We start from the raw sequence: 17,589 nt of genomic DNA on the forward strand, positions 1-17,589 counted from the left end.
CTGTAACCTGAAGCATATGTAACCCGAAGTACCACTGTACTGAAAGTTCTTTTTCTATATTTGCTGCAGTTCCTCATTCTTCGATTGCCTGCCCTCTGCTAAGTTGCAAGTCAAAAAGCGGGTTTTTTTCTTTGGGCTAAGGAGAAAGACATGATCAACCTGCAACAATAATAGCAGATAACAAAATATTCCTCAGGAGCTACTGGGTCTGATGTAGGAGGTTGTGCAGCACATTGCACCTGCAGGATTTAATTTTACATGGAGCTCTGGTCTTAACCCATTGCCGAACTACAAATCTGAGCACCCTTAACAAACTACAGTTCCCAGGGTTCTTTGGGTTAAATCAAGTGCTTTGAATGTGCTTTAAAAGTACGGTGTGTATATGCAGCCAGAGACAAAACACATCCACTCCTTACTTGGAAATGTAACTTCCAGAGACCCTGGGAAGGAAGGTGATGTCTGAAGAATGAGAACCATGGCAATTCACAGGAACAAGACTTTTAACAAAGCTGCCCCCAAGGCAAAAATAGGGGCAATGATTTACCAGGGACAGGCATCAAAGGGAAAAAAGAAAAGGTCTGTCCCTGGTAAACAGGGAGGGTTGGCAGTGCATATGCAACCAGGGGGGGAGAGAAGGCAGGAGACCAGAGCTCATAGTCAGCCGTGATGTCTTTGTGATTAAAAAATAAGAGACACCTAGGCAGAAGCCATAACATCAAAATGCCTCTACTGTTTGCATTCAAGTTGGTCTTTATCAGAATCTGTAACTTTAGGAACTGGTGACAGAGCTTGCTTTCCCCCTCCTCCCTCCCCATCCCTTTTTCCTTGGGTATCATGTCTTTTAGACTGCAAGCCTGAGGGGTAGCGACTTTTTTACTACTGATCTTTGTAAGCCACTCTGGGTGTCTTTTTTTCAGCTAAAGTGCAGGTTTTTTAAAACAACAATGCTTTGAATAAATATTAAGTACCAGTAATTGTCTTCAGACAGAAGTAAAAAAAAAGCAGTGGCCCTAACCAACAGTGTGACATGGCAGCTAAAAAAGCCAATGCAATTCTGGGCTGCATCAATAGAAGTATAGCATCTAGATCAAGGGAAGTAATAGTGCCACTGTATTCTGCTCTGGTCAGACCTCACCTGGAGTACTGTGTCCAGTTCTGGGCACCACAGTTCAAGAAGGACACTGACAAACTGGAACGTGTCCAGAGGAGGGCAACCAAAATGGTCAAAGGCCTGGAAACGATACCTTATGAGGAACGGCTAAGGAAGCTGGGCATGTTTAGCCTGGGGAAGAGGAGGTTAAGGGGTGATATGATAGCCATGTTCAAATATATAAAAGGATGTCACATAGAGGAGGAAGAAAGGTTGTTTTCTGCTGCTCCAGAGAAGCGGACACGGAGCAATGGATCCAAACTACAAGAAAGAAGATTCCACCTAAACATTAGGAAGAACTTCCTGACAGTAAGAGCTGTTCGACAGTGGAATTTGCTGCCAAGGAGTGTGGTGGAGTCTCCTTCTTTGGAGGTCTTTAAGCAGAGGCTTGACAACCATATGTCAGGAGTGCTCTGATGGTGTTTCCTGCTTGGCAGGGGGTTGGACTCGATGGCCCCTGTGCAGTGGCGTAGCGTGGGGGGGGTCGGGGGGGCCGGCCGCACCGGGCGCAACATCTGGGGGTTAGGGGGCGCAAATCCACGGGTTAGGGGCGCAAATTACTTGCCTTGCCCCGGGTGCTGACAACCCACGCTACGCCACTGCCCTTATGGTCTCTTCCAACTCTATGATTCTATGATTCTATGATTCTATGTTCTTAGGAATCAGGAAAGGGGTGTGTGGAAAAGACCTGCTTCTTTTCTGAACACTGCCCATCCCTGCTGCACCCTCTGATATCTCATGTGTGGCTTGTTTGTTTTTTAAGCATCTTGTAGAACAGAGGAAAACAGGTGTGGTTGTTTTTGGTTTGACACAGAGACGTCTTTCTCCAGCTTTATGCCCTCCCTGTTCTGACAACTGGCTGGAAGAAGGATAGGGCAATGGGATTCTGTTCAGTCTTTCACATCTCTGCAGAAGCAAGACGGGAAGCCCACCTGAATGAGCATCTCAGTCCTAGTGACAAATCATCAAATCAAGGAAGGGAGGAAGTTAAACAACTGACCAAGTTCAGCAACAGAATGACAAATTCAGAGCTGATGAAATACAGTGGAACCTTGGATCTCGAACGGTTTAGTTGACGAACAAATCGGCTCCCAAACACCAAAAACTCGGAAGTAAGTGTTCTGGTTTTCGAACATTTTTCGGAAGCCGAACGTCCGGCGCAGCTTCCGCTTGAGTGCAGGAAGCTCCTGCAGCCAATCGGAAGCCGTACCTTCGTTTTCTAACGTTTTCAGAAGTCGAACAGACTTCTGGAATGGATTATGTTTGAGAACCAAGGTACCACTGTACGGTATTAATAGCATTTGTCTTGTATTCTCTATGTATCTGGTCAGTTTTTGTTTTAATGTCTAGTTCACTGAAGTTTTTTGAGAATGTACTTTATTTTATAAGGTAATGACTGTGAACCTTTTGTTTTGTTTTGTACCTTCCCCCCTTTTTTCTCCTTTTATTTCATATTCCTTACTGGATTGCTATTTTAAGTTCATGTAAAGATAAAAGTAAAAATCCAGAGCAGACTACTTAACAAATCCCAAGAAAACTGGGAAAAGAAGCTCCTGAGAAAACTGAAAAGTGATTTACTGCTGGACATATGCTATTCCCAAAATCCCTATCTTGAAAGGAAGAGTGAAATCAATGAGTCACCCAAAGACAGAAGTGCTGTAGCAATGGGGAAGTGGGGGGTGACTCCCACAGCTATGTGAAAGGAGGCAAACCCTCAAGGCATGCGCTGACTGGGCTAGGGCATGACCTGGGCTGAGGGCCAGGAGGGCGGAAGGGCTGAAGGGGAGGCCGAGGCAGATTTTGCAAGTCAGGCTTGAGAGACACCAGCAGGACTTGGAAGTCTGAGCCAGGCTAAACAGAGAAGGATGCCAACATCCACCGACAATCCTTTTTTGTTCCAAGAAATGTGGGTTATTTCCATTATTAGCTCTTTCTCTCCTAAATGGACATAATTTGTTCATGTTGCTTTTTACAGCGAATCCATAACGATGTACAGAACCACTGGCAAAGCTATTTACGCCTCCAATGTCTGTATTTCTCTCTCCAACCTAACCTAACCTAACCTAACCTTCCTTCCTTCCTTCCTTCCATTATCCCTTATTCTTTCTTTCCCTCTTTCTTTCTTCCTTTGCTGCCTTTCCAAATACTCAAGGCTACTTTAAAAACTTCCTTTAAAAGTTACACTAAATAATTAAAAACAGAATACCCGAATTTGTGGAAGGGAAGGATGTCAGTGTCTCTTAACCATAGTGTGCCTTTCAGTACCAACTGCTGGGATGAGGAACAGGATCACACCACCGCTTTGGGGCTTCCTGTAGGCACCCCATTTGCCCACTCTGAGAGGAGAAATCTGGATTAGATAGGGGCTTTGGTCTGCTCCAACAGGGCTCTTCATAAGAATGTAAATTTAAAGGCACAAAATTAAAAACATTGACAATGGAAGTCAATTGTATAACTGAAAACCTCCACCAAAACCCAATGCCTTTAAAATCCAAAAGGGCTTTCCTTAGCCTCTGAAAAGCTAAATGTTTATGCACTTGTTTTAGGGAGGCATTCCAATTGCCTTGGGGCAACTGCTGACAAGGCCCTGTTTTGCATTTCCTTTGTGCAAGGTGATGGGGGCGGGAAGTGACTCAGTAAGGCCTGGTGAGCAGCATTAACACACTGGAGTTTCACAGGAGGGGGGTTCTGGCAGGGAGCAGCAGCCTTTGCAAGCCCAGGCGCTAGAGGGCTTGAGAGTTCAAAGTCTGCAGCTTGAACTTGGGCCTGATCGAAGGTGGGCAGAGGTGTCTCTTCCCCTTCACCAGCAGGGATGGATGTAGCCAGACAGACAAATAATATTTAGTTTGGGACCCATCTGTCCCAAGCCTTCCTTGCATGCCCCCCATATGCTTTGGCAGAAGCCCATGGATTTGGGGAGAGGGAAGAATGGAAATGTAAGCCAAATGCAAAGAGGGCAGGGGAGCGGTCAGGGAAGGAGAGTTTGGGATGGGGTAGGGCGGACAGCCTGGGCAGCCAATCAGCAACCTGACCACAGTTTAAGGGAACATGGAATTAGTTCAGTTCTGTGGAGTTTTGCCAAGATGAGCTCATTCCCCAGACTCTGCCCTCTACTCTGGCCACAGAGTGTAGTCTAGTGGGCAAGTTTCCACACCTTCCAAAATTTCAAAGATGAAAATGAGGGCCTGCTTTTAACTCTCATACTGGGAGTTACTGCCCCCTCCGCTCATTGGCCATTTATTCAAGTAATTTATATCCTGCCTTGACTCCGTTAAAAATATAATGCTGGGGGTGGGGGCTGAAGGCTCTTGGTCTCTCTTTTCTGAATGTTGTATTCATTCACTCTGCAAATGCCCATATTGGACTGTTTTGGAAGCCAAGGAAGTGCTTGTTCTTTTTGTTAAAAAACAAACTAGAAAAATATAATTGCCCTAGAATAATAGATGATCAAAAGTTCAAATGCAGATATACATATACACGCACCACACACTTCATCCAGTGACGTGAGGCAGAAAATCTTCCAGTGTTTTATTTTTCAGTGGGAAATATTTTTGCTTCATGAGTTCATTAGTAGGGCAGGTGCCAAGTACAAGTACAGTATATCCGGCAAGCTTGGAAGTTTTCAACATTTTTAGCTTGTTTACACGTTTAATTAGTGGGCTAATTAGATCACTCTCTAGGGCCTGGAGTTTAGGGTATCGTTTTGCACTGGAAAAAATTCTATCTCACTATTATTATTTATAAAGTATACTCTTGGAACACTTTCCAGAAAATTTCCCCATTTGAACATTTCTGGAAAACTCGTATCATTGACTTCATCTCACCAGCTTCTTAAGTTTTTCAAAGATAGGGCAGGCCTGGTAGCCACAGGTGATCATGACTTCCTTGCAGGAGTGGCGAGTAAGGATGGATATCCCCTTTTCTCCCTTCCTCAGTCCATTTTGGTTTCCATGCTGGCTGTGGAGGAAGAGAAGGCCCTTCCAAAGCTGTGCCCCTCTTCTATCAGCCTGCTTTAGAGAAAGGCTCTTCCTCTGTAGCCAGGAAGAAGAGATGGGCTATTAGCCTCTTAGCAGGCTAGATAGAAACATGTGTAGACTAATAACTTATTTGGACTTATTTATAAGACTGAGATTACAGGTAATGTTAAAAAATAAAGTGTAACTTGGGCTGCAATGTTTACCTGATTTATTGGTAAGAATTTTAATCAGCTAAGGTTGTGCTCCTTGCACAACATGAATTTTCCAGTACTGTATGCAATTGGATCCCACCAGAAAACAAGGATGGTCTGGAAGCGCCCCACCTGCCTAATTTATCCATAAACAAATCAGGCTTCAATGAATGGGTCATCTGGAAGCGACCTGCCAAGGAAACCAACTGGAAAGTGTGTGCTTAAGGTGAGATCATATAAACTGCCCACAAGAAAATCCTAATCAATGCTCAATAAATGCAAACGTTGTGCAAACAAATCAGGAGGATGCTGAATAAATGGGTCGCCTGGGATGGGGTGGGGGGAGCGACCTTAAACTTTGAAGATGCAATAACGCCAAGGTGTGGGATCGCTCAGTTTCTTTCAAATTAAAAACGCCTTTTCATTTTCCTCATTAGTAGAAGCACGGGAAAACTTTCTGCCAGACCTTGATTCAAATCTGGCATGGTCTCCTGCCGCGGGCCGGACAAGATTTCTTGCGGAGGCCGGATCCAGCCCAGCCAGCGTGCGCAAGGCCACTTGAAACACGCAAGGACGGATACCATATGGGAGCGAGGAGGAATGAATCTGGTGGCCAGAGGACTCCTCCAGAATATGCACAGCAGCAGTCCCAGCTCCAACACCGCTGAAAAGGCAACTTATTTCCCCCTCCCCTGAGCAAAATGAAGAAATTCATAGCGGACTTGCTGCGCCGGACGCAACAACAAGTGTCCGCCTGCTCTCTAGTGGTGAAACCTATTTATTGCACTCTCTAAGACCGGTGCAATTTAGTCAGATGCCCCACGACGTGACGCAGAAGACCCGTAAGCAAATTCTTAGCCTGACGTCATTTTTCTTGCTCTGAGAGCAGCCGTAGGGTGCGCTGGTTTGGATCGTGGCTGCAGCATTCGGAGAGGTTTCCTCAATATTCCCCTCCCGTGCTGTTTCTAGGACTTAAAATCTCTCCCCTTCGCTCCTCAAAGATACTACATTAGCCATGAAGGTGAAAACATATATAGGCGCAATAGAGGAATCTCCTCGCAATCGCAGCTGCAGTTGGGGAAAAAGGTGGCGGGGATGCGTCTTGCAGGACAAGGTCGACAGCAACACATGGGCATCATCTACGACATGTGATTTGTGATATGATATGACTGCTGAACTAGGACCTGGGAGACCAGGGTTCAAAACCCCATTCAGCCATGAAGTTCACAGGGTGACCCTGGGCCAGCCACTGTCTCTGAGACAAACCTACCTCACGGGGTTGTTGTGAGGATAAAATGGGGAGTGGGACAAGTATGTGCATCACATTGAGAAGCTTGGAGCAAAGGTGAGATATAAATCTAAAGAAATGCACATAACTCAGGAGAGGGGACAGAGAATCTGTGGCTGCTGTCAGGTAATGTTTGGTTTCACCTGTGTCGCTCCAGCCCTAGGAACCAAAAGGGAAAGCAACAGCAAAATGCCTGAGAAAGTGTGGGATAGCACTTACTTTGATGCATATTCAGGATGAATGCACAATTAAACAAGTTGCCTGGAAATACCCCGTGTTTCTTTAAAATAAGAATTAAAACTTTCTTTTTTAAAAAAAATAAAAAACCTCAGAAGTGTCCAGAATTCTTCCAAACCCCACAACAAAACAAAGCTGTACAGAGTGTGGATTAAGAATGTTTAAAAAATCAAATCTTTCTCACTCTCACATAACACACAGTTTACAATGAAAATTTTGATGCGTTATCAGCAGTCTTGTCTGCTTTCGTTTTGGAAAGTTGTCTGTTTATGTCTTGCATTGGTTTTTTATAGAGAATTCCCCCCTCCCTCTTTCTTAGTTTCTTTTCTTTTCACATACAGTTCTCTTTTGACTTGCCTGTCGAAGAATGAAAACAAAAGATCAAGGCGAGAGATCAAAGAGGAAGTGGGGGGGAACGACATATATTTTCACACCCTTTCATGTCTCACCAAACCTTCCCTCCCTCCCGCACAACAACACACACACACACACACACACACACTTTTCTCTCCAGTGTGCTAGACTGCAACCCAAGTGAAAACATCTGTGGGGGAGGCAAGCAGCAGGCAGCCCCTTGTGCAAAGGGAATGTGCACTTCTAGGAGGTGGTGCAGGACAGCAATAAAACTGACCACTCCCAGGTTCGCAGAATCAGACGTTACCCAACCTAAATATTAACACAGAGCTGCCACATGGCGCTCCGGAGTTTAGCCTGGATAGAAGCCAAGGTCTACAGGTTTCTGTGCACAAAATGTAAGATGTGGGGCCTGTGGTGTGGCTCTCGGCGGGGGGGGGGGGGAGGGATATTGGCCGAGGCAGGAGCTGCACTTCCACAACAATCGAAAGCTTTTTCTGGCCTGTGCTAATTTTCACCAAATACATCCACTCCAGTTAACTCCGCTTATAAAAGACATCCCTAAAATGGAGGAAGATTAGGGCATTATCCTTCAAAGGAACATTTCTTCCAATTATCAACAGCTATTAGCTGTGATGGATACATTCTGTCTACACCAAGGGTCAGCAACCTTTATCAGCCGTGGGCTGGTCCATCGTCCCTCAGAGCATGTGGTGGGCCGAACTATATTTTGGGGGGGGGGAATGAACTAATTCCTATGCCCCACAAATAACCCAGAGATGATTTTTTTAAAAAAGGATGCATTCTACTCATGTAAAAACACACTGATTCCTGGACTGTCCGCGGTCCGGATTGAGAAGGCGAATGGGCCGCATCCAGCCCCTGGGCCTTAGGTTGCCTACCCCTGGTCTACACCATCAGAGGCAGTGTACCTCTGACAGCCAGTAATGCAGTTTGTAATATGTGAAGAAGAATAATAATTTGGATTTGATATCCCGCTTTATCACTACTGGTGGTTCGAATCCCCATGATGGGGTGAGCTCCTGTTGCTCGGTCCCTGCTCCTGCCAACCTAGTAGTTCGAAAGCACATCAAAGTGCAAGTAGATAAATAGGTACTGCTCTGGCGGGAAGGTAAATGGTGTTTCCGTGCGCTGCTCTAGTTTCGCCAGAAGCGGCTTAGTCATGCTGGCCACATGACCCGGAAAAACTGTCTGCGGAAGCAGACAAACGCCAGCTCCCTCAGCCTGTAAAGTGAGATGAGCGCCGCAACCATTGAGTCATTTCCAACTGGACTTAAATGTCAGGGGTCCCTTTATCTTTACCTTTGAAGTTGACCTCACTGTGGTGGCCCAAAGGAAAGCAGAGCAATACGTTTGGCACCTGCTTGGTTGCAGGAGTTGCCAGAAGGAGATATACAAGGCACCATCCAACTGTCTTAGAAACTCCACTCCAGATTTGTGTAGGGTTTACTCCTTTGCCTTTTCTTCTATTGAAAATATCCTGCAAAGCAGTGGAGGTTTAGGATCAGAGTGTTCCTTCTCATAGATGGGCTACCTTCCCAGGCTGATGAGCTCTCGCTTCCCTTCTACAGGACATGCAGAAACTGCCTTCTTGACCATTGGACCCACTATTAGTCTCGGCTGCTCAGTTCCACTGGAACCTGTCTTCATATGTAGCAGAAGTGTCATTATTTTTGCCCCTCAGACTCTGCAGCCGCTGCCCACGTGTGCAGCAATTCTTGCACAGTGACCCAATTGTGAGGAAATGAGCACATGTACACAAGTTAACATCTGCAAATGAGCAAAATGGATTTATTCCTCCAGAATTAGCTAGTTACTAGCTGGACCATAAAGAAGGCTGATCGCCGAAGAATTGATGCTTTTGAATTATGGTGTTGGAGGAGACTCTTGAGAGTCCCATGGACTGCAAGAAGATCAAACCTATCCATTCTTAAGGAAATCAGCCCTGAGTGCTCACTGGAAGGACAGATCGTGAAGCTGAGGCTCCAATATTTTGGCCACCTCATGAGAAGAGAAGACTCCCTGGAAAAGACCCTGATGTTGGGAAAGATGGAGGGCACAAGGAGAAGGGGATGACAGAGGATGAGATGGCTGGATGGTGTTCTCGAAGCTACCAGCATGAGTCTGACCAAACTGTGGGAGGCAGTGGAAGACAGGAGTGCCTGGCGTGCTCTGGTCCATGGGGTCATGAAGAGTCGGACACAACTAAATGACTAAACAACCACCACCACGAGTGGGGGGAGGGACAGGTCCTTGTATTTAGTGGGTTGAATAAGGTTTCAGATCCCACAGACTCCTTGCCACAAGCCTTCCTCCCAGGGGTGTCATGTGTTGGAGAACTGAGTGGGAAAATGCATCCCCCATAAGGATACTGCCTGATAATAATTGCCTTTATCGAATGGTGGGGGGGGGGGTCTCTTGGGGTGAGGTGTTTAGGCAGCAGAGGCAGCGATCAGGAAGGGCCTCTGAGGGGGAGCGTGAAGAGACCATTCAGGGTGTGCATCTTGGCAGGGGAAGAAAGAGACTGTGGAGGGACGTTGGGAAGAAAACTTCCACCCAGGCTTTTCCTGCCAAAGGGTTGTAACTTTTTCCATTTTTGTTTTCCTTTCCCTTTTCAAAGCAGACTCCCCTCCAACATTCCTAAAAGCCACAAGTTAAATCAGAATCCTGGAAAGCAACAACTGAGACCCGTGGGACCGCGGGTCAAGCGAGACATTACACCATTCATTCAATTAGCCATTGTGTCAAGAGCAGGTGGGGAGGGGAGCCCAGTCTGGCCAGGCGGATAGAGGGACGTGAACCCTTGGGGGGGACCCACTGCAGCCTGATTCAGATGAGGCCCTCCTTCCCAGAAGCTCTCACTGATGGCACCATTGGCAGGAAGGGTGAGAGACCAATCAGTCAAATAAATAATGAATCTGGAGAGTGCCACTTTGGCTGCCCCTGGCTTCAAGCTCTTAACTTCATCGGGGAAGGTTTACAAAATTCCACACATGAAACAAGCAAGCTAATTCCCTCCAGACCAGAGCCATTATCTCTCAGCGCTGCTTCCACCTCTTGTCTGGATTCAGTTTTAATCTGCAAAACAGGTTGAAGATTCTTGGCTCTCTGCATTCTGACATGACAAGCATGGCCTGCAACGAAAGGCCCAAGCATGGAATGCTCCCATTCAGGTTTTCAGCCACTCTATTCCACTCCCACCTGCAAACATTCGGTCAGCATTCTGTGCCCACTGAGCACGCTCAGACCTGTTGGGGCTGATTAGAAAGGGTTTTGAAAACCCTTAGGATTCTCTAAGCCTGCTGATACAGTACCTCTTTCCTGGGCATGAACAATGCTGTTTTTGGCTACGGACGGCCCAGCTGCACTCGTAGGACCGAAAGTGCTGTCAGTCTTTCATTGCAGCCTGTTGCTTTCCCTTCTCAGCAACCTCAGGCTGACACTGAGGCTGCAACTGCAGGCAAATAGGAAAGTACACAAAAGGGGTGTGTGGGTGTAATTGATTGTGTTCATTAGGAAGGGGGAGCGGCAACTGCGCATGCCTTTGCCACACAGGATGGAAAATTAGGATTCATTTAGCAACACAAACACAAGTGTGTTTATTTGGACAATGGGCCTGGATTATTCCGCTGACCTAACGTCACCTGTGCAGCCTCTCCTCCTCCTCCTCCTCCATCCTTAAATATCTCAAAGGCTCTTTGGTGTTGGACAAGGACTCAGGGAGATGCTGGTTAACGCATTGGATAGCTCAGCTGGTTAAGACCATGGTGCTGATAATGCCAAGGTTGCAGTTTCAGTCCCCATATGGGTCAGCTGCCTATTCCTGCATTGTACAGGGTTGGACCAAATGATCCTCAAGGTCCCTTCCAACTCTACAATTCTGATTCTAATAAAGTTCACTTGGTGAACTTTCGCCCCTTACAATCTTGCAGCACAGTCTGCCTCCCAGGATTTAAACATCCGTTAAAACCAGGGCAAAATTTCCAAAGGAGCATGTTGTGACCCACTGGCAAAATTCAGAGCTTTTCGTTTGTTTTATGTTGTGCATAGAATTATTTGGGCCTGAGTTCATTTCTATGGGTGATGTTGTTATTCTGCATGCTGCCTTTTCTTTCAAGAAAAAAATACCAAGGCAGTTCAGAAACAGCAAAACAATTTCATCGAAACATGAAAGCATCCATGATTAAAATGTGTAAGAAACAAGCCCATGCAAACAGAATAACAGTTACCTTGTGTTCTGTTCAAATGGGTATGTTGTTCGCTTTGTGCTACTGTTGCTACTCATAGGACCACTTCCCCACCTCTTGCAAGTCCCCTGATGCTTTCCTGCACAACAGACAAGCCACATTCTTTCCTTCTGCCACTTCTCGTGTGCATGTCTGGGTCCCCTATCTCGTCCTGGCCTGCTCTTCCTCCCCACCCCATCCCAGGCCCCAAACATTGCACCCACCTGCTAGATTCCTCCCCAGGAATGTACCTGCTGTTTGACTTTCCCACTGGGAGATGCCTGGTTTCTGATGGAACTTAGAAGAAGATGCTCATCCTTGATGGGGTGAACTGGGGAGGGGTGAACGTCTCCCCACTGCCCCGCTATATCATGCATAGACTTTCTTGGCTCTCTCTGCACAGAACAGCAGATTGCACAAAAGGAAAGTTTCAGGCACTGAATTGTGAGTTTATGAGCCAGTTTATTTCTCTCTCTTTTTCCCCAGAAAGAATTAATGCACAAAGTTTTGTTGCACAGTCCAGCAGCTGAGGCAAAAACTTGGGAGTCAGCATCCCTGAGCTGAGGGGATTTCCTTCATGCCATTGGCACCATACATTTGAACCACTAGGATACCATTTTAAACACTCAAGACTGCCTCCAAAGAATCTTGGGAACTTCAGTTTCTGAAGGGTGCTGGGAACTGTAACTCTGTGAGGTGTGAACTACGTTTCTCAGGATTCTTTGAGAGAGGCCATGTGCTTTCAGTGTATGGTTTTTCCTCCTTTTTGCTTGGAGTTCTAACCTACACCCCACCCCCAGTTGCCCACCCATTCAAGGGGGTGAAAAACCCCTTCTGTTATTTTCCTCCAGGTCACCTCCTGGTCGTATGCCAGCCTTGCTGTATCTTTCCATTCTGTTCTTTCTCAGGTTAACCTGCTGAACTATAAATGAGGTTTATTGGCGGTTCCTGGCACCTCGAGAACATGGAAAGTTTCCTTCCAGAATGACCTGCCTTTCAAACGTGTCCTGGAGGCACCCCAGGTTTGAGTCAGGGAGCAGAGGTATTTTAAGCAGGATAAATTCCCATTAGCAGCAACGAAAACAGGAACGGGAGAAGCACTGGGAGGAATAAAACAGAAAGGACCAACAAGCTGGATTTCGGTCACTTGAGCAGATGGCTGCCCTGTAGTGAGATGTGCAAAATCAGAACTGGATCTCACCAGGGAATACAAGCAAGCAAACAAATGAGAGGTAGGAAATGGAGTAAAATAACATTGCAGAGGACATTTGGACTTTTTGCGCATGCTTCGCTTTCAAGCTTTTGGAATGCGTTTAAAGCGCATTATTTTCCCCAAGCAATCCTGGAAAACATAGTTTCCCTTGCGATTCTCAGCACCCTTCACAAACTACAGTTCCCGGATTTCTTTGAGGGAATCCCGCAAGGTGCATTGAATGTACTTTCAGTGTGCGGTCTGGCCTTCAGGGCTCTGCCTGTAATGTTTCCATGTCTTTCACACCACATCTGTGATTTAGGCACACAAATTGTCCTCTGGCTTTGAATTTGGCAACCCTTACAAATCATGGTCTCCAAGAAGGGTTCTACAACCTAGATGCTGCATTGCTGTGAAACCTTAACTAACTACCCACCTAATCAGCCCAAATGGCCCATCCTTGATGATGATGATGATGATGATGATGATGATGATACTGATTTGCCTTTTCCCACAACAGCACAGCCTTGCTGAATATAGGAGCAGAGTGGGTAGAATTTCCTCTGTCTTTCTCCCTGTCTGCCCCACTTCTTCTCTTCCACCTCCACATCTCTGTCTACTGAGCATTCCCAGACAGTGACCTCTGGCACTTAAACATTGCAGAGGGTTTTTGTGTTTTTTTTGCAGGAGGGTGGGGTGGGGGAGACATGAGAGGTTGTGTTTATACACCCAGCCAACCTGCCCTCCGTCCCCACCTTGCCATCTGTGTTTACTGTACAGCACCCCACTCTAATGGCAATTCCCCCTCCCAACACACTTGCAATGCACCAAGACCCTTTGGAGCAAGTCCCTGCGAGGCTGACCCAACGTTCCAGTAATTCACGGACCAAGAATGCCGGTGCGTTTCTCAAAAGCCGTGAAAGCAGGAAAAGGCTCTCAGTGTCTGTGTTTGTGTGTGTATGTATGTGTGCGTTGGCCCCAAAATCAATAGGGAGGTCATGCTTATTTTGGGGTGGAGGGATTACGAACTGTGCCAGGGTGCTTTGACGGGTCACAGCCCGAGTTCAGCAAATACTGAAAAGTCCCAAAAGGAGGAGAAACACATGCCAAGCAAGAGGCCTGGTCTCTTAACATTAAAAAAGCACTTCTGCAGCTTATTTCAAGTCGTTCTAAAGTCGTTGACATACGCTGTCTCGAGAATCCACATAACAGCCATGTAGGGCAGGCCAAGATTATTATCCTCATGGCACAGGTGAAGGCTCAAGGCTTGTCTAAGGCCATCACATCCACAGTGTACGTTTAAAGTACAGTGGTACCTCAGGTTACATACGCTTAAGGTTACATACGCTTCAGGTTACAGACTCCGCTAACCCAGAAATAGTGCTTCAGGTTAAGAACTTTGCTTCAGGATGAGAACAGAAATCGTGCTCTGGTGGCGCAGCAGCAGCAGGAGGCCCCATTAGCTAAAGTGGTGCTTCAGGTTAAGAACAGTTTCAGGTTAAGAACGGACCTCCGGAACGAATTAAGTACTTAACCTGAGGTACCACTGTATATGACTTCCCCCAAAGGATTCTGGGAACTGTAGCTAACCCCAGTGCTATTTTTCTAGAAAAAGAGGTGCCGAAACTCATCATGCATGCCTCCTTTGTTCTCTTATAATGGCAAGGGTGCCCACTTAAGTGGTGCCAGATCTCAGTTCCAGCTGAAAAGAAAGCCCTGGCTAACCCCGTCCCAGAGCTACAATTCCCAGAACCCTTAATAAATGACAGTTCCCAGAATTCTTTGGGGGGAAGCCATGTGCTTTAAACATATGTTGTGGATGTAGCGCTAGAGAGTTAATGGCTGGCAGTGCAACCCAACAGCTGAAGCTGCGCTGAGGACTGGCCACTTAAAAACCAGGAAGCCACTAAGTGCTTTGAGCCATGCAAAGGAGTCCTCCGAGGCTGATTTCCTTGCTCATTCAGCACATGAGTTTGAGGCACCTTCGTGAACAAGTGCTGGCAAGAAGCCCCGTGATTAACAGCCATTGCAGTGTCCAGACAGTTTAAATAGAGGGGAGGGAGGAAGAGAGCGAGAGCTGGGGGGGGGACATTACACAGCTGGCTGGATGCAAAAGTTTACCAAACATCCAGGCGGGTTTGTTACAAGCGCAGGGATGGAAGCCAACCCAGTGTTTATCTTGGAGAAGGAGAGCGGATTTTGCAAGTGACTCGACAGAGCAGCTTTGAAGTAGAAAAAGCAGGTAGGGTTCTCTCTCCTGCCCCCTGCCCATTTATTATTATTATTATTATTATTATTATTATTATTATTATTATTAAATGAGCAGCCTTTAAGAACCGCCTGACAAGTGGACATTCAACAGGTGCAGCTTCTCTCAGCAGGGAGGTGCACTGGGGCAAGGGGAATTGAATCTTCACAAAGAGGTGGCAGGTTTAAGGGAGGATCCTGGTGAGGCCGACACAACCATTAGGTCGAGTGACGTGGGTGCCTCAGGCGGCAGATTCCAGGGAGGGGAAAGATGTGGGTGTTGTGTGGCCTGCCCAGCACCCTCTAAGCTAGCCTGCCACCTGTAGGTTTGGTTCAACATGGTCATTGTTGGAGTAATATTTAAACACTGGGTTGGTCACTTTCTGCTAAATCTGTCGATTTCAGTTTTTCTCATTCTCTTATTTTTTTCTTGACATTTCTGCAATAGGTTTTGGTTTCTTAAAAAGTTTGCATGAAAATTCACTAGCATTTTAGTGGAAATTTTCTCCTAATATATGCATTTCAGTATACAGTTTTGCCCAATATGCTCATTTTTGAAATGTATTTCCCCAAATATAATGGATTTCTGTATATTTTCACTACTTTATGCAATTTATGCATGCTATATGCATTATTGGCTGGGGACTTGCATAATTGGGAGAAGTGCAAATTTCAATTTTGCAAATTTCAAAAAAATTCAATTCACGTATTGTTTGGGAAAGTAAAATTAGGTAGGTTCACCTTTAAAGGCAAACTGAATTGAATCCTGGCCCTTCTCCCATCTCTTCCTGCTGCACATGAAATAGAATTCTATACATGCGTCAGACCACAACATGTCTTGGATCCTGGACAGATTTGAATCCAGGATCTTGGCGGTCTTGGGCAACGTACCATCAGGGTGATGGGGGGGCACTTTGGGGCATCAGCGACTGCTCCCGCTCCCCAGCAGAGTTAGCTATGATCTGTGGTGAGTGGCTGTGAGCCTCCTGCCATTTTAAGGATGTCGCCAATGCAATGCAACATCCAAGGTATTGTGGGTAATCTCAATGGCTTTCATTTCCCACAGTGCCATGGGACAATCAATGCCATGTCAAGAGGGGGGCATTGCACATAAATGACATTGTAGGCAGTTCACAAATCTAACAGCCTGCACAGAGAGCCCAAGGCTGCCATTAGCCAAGGGCACTGACTTCCCTTCCCCATTGAGGGGACCCAGCATCGTATGACATCACACACATGAGATCATGCACCCCTATGCATGTCTCGCCCCCGCCTGATGAGCAAGCATTCACCTGGCAGCAGGGGGAGTGCGCCAAGGGTGATCTTCACCCTCCGTGCATTCCGCCCCCCACCTGGCACATGAACGCTCGCCCGGCGGGTGGATGGGGCATGCGAAGGGCAGTCTTCACCCTCCATGCATCCTGCCCCCGTCCAGAGTGCGAGTGCTCACCCAGCGGTGGGCTGCGGAGGATGGCAGCCCCCCCTCAGTAAGCGGGGGGTAGGCTTAGCACCCTACCCACAAATACTGAGGGGGCTGAAACCCCTTCTGCCCCCTATAGTTGGCACCCCTGCCATTAGCGGTGGTCTCTGCCAGGGCTCTGCTCTCCATATGTGAAGGAGACATGTATTTTGCCTATCCAGTGGTACCTCTGGTTATGAGCTTAATTCATTCTGGAGGTCCATTCTTAACCTACAACCATTCTTAACCTGAGGTAACACTTTAACTAATGGGGCCTCCTGCTGCCACCGCACCGCCGCGCGATTTCTGTTCTCATCCTGAGGTAAAGTTCTTAACCCGAGGTACTATTTCTGGGTTAGCAGAGTCTGTAACGGAGCCTGTTTGTAACCTGAGGTACCACTGTATAGTACGTGCAAATGTGAGTTATTTGCACTAGGCCTCATCCTGTCTTCCTGGCCAAGGATTACCCACCCCTTAGAAAATATTTGTGAGGCCTTCTGAGCAACATGCAGAGTGCCTAGCCGCATTTCTCCACTAGGTGATCACAGCTTGCTCCCAAATATCTGAGATTAGCAAGGAGTGGCTTAAGCAGCCTAGGAAAGGTGCAGAGTTCCCCCTTTCCTATTCAATTCAGAAACGGCAGCAGTGTTAAATGTACATGTTGTGGCATGTGGAATATAAAACATAAAAGGTTTGGGGGGGAGAGGGAGGGGGCGTTAAGGATGCATCTGTGGACAGGTGAAACAGATGTGTGGAGGGAAGATGGGAACACAACAGTGTAGCAGCACCATGACCGGATGATCTCCCGGTGTATTTTTTTATTATTGTTTTTATTAAAGGTTTCCTTGGGTTATAGAAGTACATACATTGTCTCCACTTTCAGACTATAAAGTCCTTTTTACAGATCAGCTACATTTACATTGAAGTGAGACTTCAATGTTGTACACAGCATGAGGTATCTCCCAGTGTATTTGACACCACGCAATCCTATGCACATTTGCTCAGCCTAAAAGCAGATCAAATCATTTAACCGATTTTTAAAAAAATGATAGTTAATTAATTTGTATCCTGTAAAAATTTTTCTTTTTTAATGCTTCATTAAGTACAATAGAGTTGTGGTACTATGGTCTCCTCTGGAAAATGCACAGAGGAGTGAGATGATGTGTCCGACAGCATTAGCAGCAAGTGTGTCTTGCAAGGATGTGGACGTATGTACAGAGAACAAGGCTGCTTGAGCAGAAGTATAC

Source organism: Podarcis raffonei, chromosome 13 (assembly GCF_027172205.1).
Source record: "Podarcis raffonei isolate rPodRaf1 chromosome 13, rPodRaf1.pri, whole genome shotgun sequence".
NCBI classification, from domain to species: domain Eukaryota; kingdom Metazoa; phylum Chordata; class Lepidosauria; order Squamata; family Lacertidae; genus Podarcis; species Podarcis raffonei.